Source organism: Ricinus communis, chromosome 1, assembly GCF_019578655.1.
Source record: "Ricinus communis isolate WT05 ecotype wild-type chromosome 1, ASM1957865v1, whole genome shotgun sequence".
NCBI classification, from domain to species: Eukaryota; Viridiplantae; Streptophyta; class Magnoliopsida; order Malpighiales; family Euphorbiaceae; genus Ricinus; species Ricinus communis.
In genome coordinates this window covers 17,575,100-17,581,389 of record NC_063256.1, presented here as the reverse complement: position 1 = coordinate 17,581,389, position 6,290 = coordinate 17,575,100, and the positions used below count along the sequence as shown (strand labels likewise).

Genomic DNA, 6,290 nt, shown 5'->3' with positions numbered 1-6,290 from the left:
AAATGCACATAACATGGATGATGAGAAAATGCAGGCGTTACACAAAGTGACGGCGCTCAAGTGTTCCTCGGATTCAGTAGCGTTTGATGGAGTTCCCAATTGCTCTTCAGCTAGTAACTTGAAGATCAAGCCTACTTGATGCTCTATGTTCTTAATGGAGGCCTGTTGACTTTCAAGTGCCCTCTCTGTTTGTTGGAATCTATCATCAAGACTTCTAATGAACCTCATCATCAGCTCCTCCGACACTAACTCTTCATCTTGAGTTGAAGGTGCAAGATTAAATTTCTGTGATGTGGTTCTTTGAGATTCTGGTGGTTTTGGGCCATTTAAGCTCCATCCAAAGGGTGAATGAGTGCTCCACTCTTGATTGTAGGTGCTTCCATACGAGTCATTTGGCCAACTTCCCGTATAATTCACCTGTTCATAGTTATAAGAACAATGAGCAACATCACTATACAATGGACAATCATTACTCAAATGTAAACCACAACAAAATTCACAAAAAACTTGAGATGAAAGGATAGGAGTGGAGAGTTAATCGGTAGCCCTGCAAAACGATTCCACTCGAGCTTCTAAAGATGCATCGGTATCCCAATTTTTAGCACTCTCTTGGTTCCTAATCCCATTTTCCAATGCATCATACAAAGATTTTGAATTTAACATTGAACCTCCTTATCATTCACTACCTGAATCATAAACTTAACTAAATAAATATATACAAACAAAACAGAAATAAAATAAAAAAAATAAAATGGCTAGATTAACAAATAGCAAATTTCACTCTAGTTTTCAAACATTCCCCGGCAACGGTGCCAAAAACTTGATAGGCTACTTGTGTTAGCTACAATCTAAGGCAGTGTACCTATCGATGCAGTCTAGACCTTTCCTTGCCATGGCTCCTATAATTTGCTTCTTTGTGCGTATTTTATCTCCCTTTTGGATTGCCTACGTTATTTCACACTGAGGATAGTGTTTTTCTCAAGTGTGGGGTAGGTACCTTAGTTTTGTGTAGGTACCGATTTTGTTATCTCGAACCTCTGTAAGGATGGTATTCTGCTATTTTTATTTTGCTTTCATTTCCCTTATTGATTGAGTCTGTTCATTCTTACTGTCCTTATCTTGAGTTTTGTTCTAATCAAGTAGTTGATTATTTTTCTCTTTTGAATGGATACCCTTATAGCTTTTATCGAATCTTGTTGAAAGAAGGCAATGAACGAATCTCTTAATTTCAATCAAGCCAGGTAAAACTGGTGTTTTTCCTTAATTTTTCCATTTTACTTTATCTTGGATATAGAAAACTATTAATATTGATGCTTATTAGTATATTGATTGTTTAAACTTTGGTTTGAGAATTCATGCAATTTTAACCCACTCAAATGGTGAGGTTTTTATGCTCCTTTTGTTTTTTATTAGCGAGCATTGTATAGAATTTTGTTTCTAGAACTTGCTATGTGATGACTTTTGAGATCACATGCATTTTTTATAGTCATGAGATGATTTGGGCACTTAGGATTTACACAATTTGGCCAAAAGCCTAACCCTACTTTTCCCTTAGTGATCCAATTTTGAGCCTTAGCCTTTTCTTTCGTTGTAATTCACCTTTGACACTCATTTTATCACTTCTATTCATTCTACCATTCTTTCTACCATTGTTGCTGGAAATTATGTAAGTTTATGCTGCATTTCGTTTTGGATCAATTTGCATTCTTTTTGTATATATTCATTAAGCTGTTAGATTTTTTGTAGATGCTCCCTTCAATCCAAATAGTACATATCCTTTTAAAATTGGTTATTGGGCAGTAAAAATTGTGCATGCCAGAAGCTATTCCAATAATAGGATCTCATTTGCAGGAGTAGTTAATTGAAAAAAAAAAGCCTTTTAGTTAATTTCGAGCATCATCTTATTATTGGAGCAACTTATTGTTCATTTTTGGTACAACATTTGATCCTTGGCTATTTTCTTGCATTACCTGCATAATTTTCCAGCAACTTTTAGCCTATTTTCCATATTTCTCCATACCCTAACTTAACCCCATTACAACCTGGCTCAAGACCCTTTAATCATGATTATTTCACATTAGTGGAGATTGGATCTATAAGCAAGCTTATGGTAAGCACTTTTTTCTGTATTTTTGCATTGAGAACTTGGTGATCTTCTTTCACCTATATACACTTGTGTGTTTTGAGTGACATCTTGTAAGGCATGGTTCTCAAATTCTCAGTTTGGATGGTTTATCATTTTAATTTTAGCAAGCTTTATTAACTTTGTTCTTTTTCTCAAGGATTTAGTGATTTAGGGATTTTGAGGAAATTCGTTACGAAGTTTTGAGATTTGTTTTGAGCTAACCTCCTGCAATGTATTTGATTGAGTTATTTGTATCTGTTTGAGGAGTGAATTGTTGATTGTTTGACGACAAGCAAACACTTAAGTGTGGGGTAGTTTGATATAGATGATTCTATGCATGTTTATTGACTGTTTATCAGTCGTTTATTCATATATTTGAGTCATATTTACTCCTGTTTGATAGCACTTTCGTATGTTTATGAGTTTTTCAGGTTTTCGAACTCTAATGTGTGCTACTTGTGTTAGCTACAATCTAAGGTAGTGTACGTAATGATGCAGTCTAGCACTAATGGCAAGTATCAAGGTCGTATTCCTCGGGAAAGTGAAAGCCAAGAGTTACTTCTTTGTTCTTTGTTATACTAACCTAAAATGAATGATGAATAATTTCTAAACTAACTAATAGCTACAAGCTAAGTTCTAAGGAAGATGCAGGAATGAATGGATAAATGAAATAACCAAGATAAGAAAGCAAACCCAAAGGGAACCTAAACTAGTTGGTGATCAAAGAAAAGATAAAGGATTGATGAATCCAATTATGCTACCCGTGGACGAATTCTTAACTAAATTCGGTTTCTTTCTCGAGATAACCGAATTCCTAAACCTAATAACCTAAAGTTGGAATCTCTTCCTAACGATTGATTCTTAAATTAGCATTAAGCTTTAATCCGCCTCTACTAAGCTTTGTTAATTCTTAATCCGGCTAGTTAATTATCCTTATCTCTAAGTGATTATTAACCAATTCTTGCTATTCAAAATTCAAATTGCCAAATGGACTTCTCAATCACACAAAGCAATCTAAACACCACAATTCACAACGTCTCATGAATAATGTTATCTTATTAATACTAAAAGCAAGAAGAATACAGAACCAATTCAAACAATCCAACAATATAATATTAAGCCAATATAGTAAAGAAATCCCAATGGATTTAATCAGTCTAGCTAAACATGTTCGTGTTTAAAACAATCTAGGAAATTAATTACAATGAAATAATAATGAAAATGAAACATGTATACCCTTTTCTCTCGAATTGGATGAACATCTCCAAATCTGGATCTACACTTTGATTAATCTCCCAAATTGCTTCTTGAATTGCTCCACTACTGTTTTGCACTTGGAACCTTGCGATTCCGAGGTTCTTTCTCCCTACAACTCTCTCTGCTTTTCAATCACGTGCGAGCTGAACCGGCCGCGGGCTCTATGTCACTCCTTCCCCCTCTTTCTAACCCTAAAAAAAATTGTTTTCCTTATATATTTTGTTTCAGCATGACCGTGGTCAAGGTAGTCTTGAGTCGGCCGAGGGTCTAAGCCGTCTTTGGCTGTGGATCTCACCAAGTAGGTTTTCACCATGGCCATGCCCCTGCCGGTGCTGGCCACCACGGCCCGTGGTGGAGGCCGTGGAGGCCTCGGAAACTGTGCCCAAACCATTATTTTGAAGACCAAGTTTCGATGTGTGCAACGCGATCTCTTGTCCGATCTTGATGATTTCTCGTCCATTTCCACACGTATTGATCTATAATTGCTTAAACACCGATGACGGTCCTATAAATGCTCCTGAAATGCAAAAGAAGACAAAACACGGGTGATCTGGGAATAAAAGCACAATAATTGCTAAGAACATACGCAATAATATGCAAGCAAATATGTGTAAAACTATGAACATTAGACTCCTTGATTGGAAATTGATTGATTTTCGGCCAGAAACCAAGCTATTTGGATGATTTACGCATATTAGATGTTTGTTGGATTCGATTCTTTATTGGCGTGCATTTCGAGGCTTTTGCACAGGCGGTTGCACGGGCTATGCCACTTCTGCCTATAAGTAGGCGCATGCAGAATGAGACAGGGTTCCGCTTCTGATTTCTAGACTTCTCTACTTGTACGACCCTCCACTTCTATACCTCTGTTCTTGACATTTTGGGAGACCAACGTCATTTCAAAGGATTGATTTGGGAGATTCAAGCAAAGATTGAAGGTTCTAGACGATTGATCGAGACATCTGAGATCCATACTTGAGGCTGGTTTCAGAGTTGGCTTGCAACATTCCCACTCTGATTTGAGAGAAGAGGGATTACATGTTCCATTTCCTTTTCTGTTATTTATTACCTTTTGTATTTGTTTCTTTCATTATGAGTAGCTATGGTTGCCAAACCCTTTGGGGTTCACTTTTGTTGATAGATTGTGCTTAGTTATTAGATTTTTATTCGCCATTCTTGTAATCTTCTTGTTGTTTAGTAATAAAGTTTGATTCAATTAATTTGAGACGTTGAATTAATTGTCTTTTAGGTTGTTTTTTGACATTGAGAAATGCTTGTTACAACTGGAATTTGAATAGTAAGAACTGGTAGTTCTAAATCACGCTTAATGCTAATCTGTAATAATTTGATAGGAAGAGATTCCATTAGGTTAGTGCAGTTTAGGAACTCGGTGAGCTCGAGAGAGGAACTGAGTTCGATTTAGGATTTAGGCACGGGTAAGCAAGATTGATAATTTATAAAATCAACCTTAGAATTCCATCACTTAGGTCCCCTTTGGGTTTGTTTCTCTTGTTGCGATTGTCTTTCGATTATTAGTTGCTGTTCATTTATTTATTTGCATTCATAGTCATTAGTTAATTAATTTAGACTTCTCACACCTTATTTTAGACTAGATAACATAGCGAACAGTAGTAACTTTAGGTTCAGCCGATCTCCAGGGATACGACCTTGATACTCACTAGTGCTAGGCCGCATCGATAGGTTCACTACCTTAGGTGTAGGTTGCATGAGTAGCCCATCACGGGTTGAATGGGGAGCCCGCTGGCCGACGCCCGGAGCACACAAGTGCCAAAGCACGCCGTGATGGTGCGCCCTGCAGTCCATAATCGCTGCGACGGCATCTCCGCAGGCATATCAAAAGCCTAGGCTTGGGCCGCCTCTGCAATCCGCGTCGGTCCGCACCCCGAGCCAATCGGTGGACCAGCTTTTGGCTGTTCCACGTCCGATTGAGGCGCATTACTGGCCCCCATCCGCTTCCATCCTGACAATTTTAAGCACTCTTTGACTCTCTTTCCAAAGTCCTTTTCATCTTTCCGTCGCGGTACTTGTTTGCTATCGGTCTCTTGCCCGTATTTAGCCTTGGATTGAATTTACTGCCCGATTTCGACTACATTCCCAAACAACCTTACTGTGAAGCGGCACCTCGTGGTGCAGCGAGTCCGAGCGGCGGGGCTCTCACCCTCTGGCGCCCCCTTTCTAGGGGACATGGGCCCGTCCGTTGAGGAAGCTTCTCCGGGCACTGATTCTCAAGTGGGCTATTCCGGTTCGCTCACCGTTACTAAAGGAATCCTAGTAAGTTTCTTTTCCTCCGGCTTATTGATATACTTAAACTCGGTGGGTAATCCCACTTTGACACAGGGTCGCGGTTGGAGCATGCCCTTTAGGGCGGCATCGAAGTCTCGAGGGTTCCCTCTTGGCAGACGAGCGCGCACGACAGTGTCAGAGAGTCTTACAACCATCGATTGCCGTGGCGATAGTCACCGGGGACTCAATTTTTAGGCCAACCGCATGCACGAGGCACATAGGAGGCCAGAATCCACCCTTCTCTCGATGTAATGAAAGGGTTAGGTGCAGCGATTGTGGGACACCCAGGCAGGCGTGCCCTCGGCCGAAAGGCTTTGGGTGCAACTTGCATTCAAAAACTCGATGATTCACGGGATTCTACAATTCACACCAAGTATCGCATTTTGCTGCGTTCTTTATCGATGCGAGAGCTGAGATATCCGTTGTCGAGAGTTGTTATGGTTCTCGAAAGAGGGCGACGCGTGCCTAAGGCGCATCGTTTCCGAGGCCTATAGTAGCGTTCAATCCTTACTATATCTGGACCTAGTAAGTTTCCCCGTGTTGAGTCAAATTAAGCCGCAGGCTCCATTCCTGGTGGTGCCCTTCCATCAATTCCTTTAAGTTT

The 6,290-nt window shown here is 39.7% G+C and overlaps 1 non-coding gene across 1 annotated transcript; it reads right to left on the bottom strand.

Annotated features, from left to right (window-relative positions):
- Nucleotides 1-5,964: 5,964 nt before the first annotated feature.
- On the bottom strand, nt 5,965-6,120 carry LOC112535821. Its single transcript, XR_003079908.2, has one exon. It is a non-coding gene; the product is annotated as a 5.8S ribosomal RNA (ribosomal RNA).
- Between the last annotated feature and the right edge of the window lie 170 nt (nt 6,121-6,290).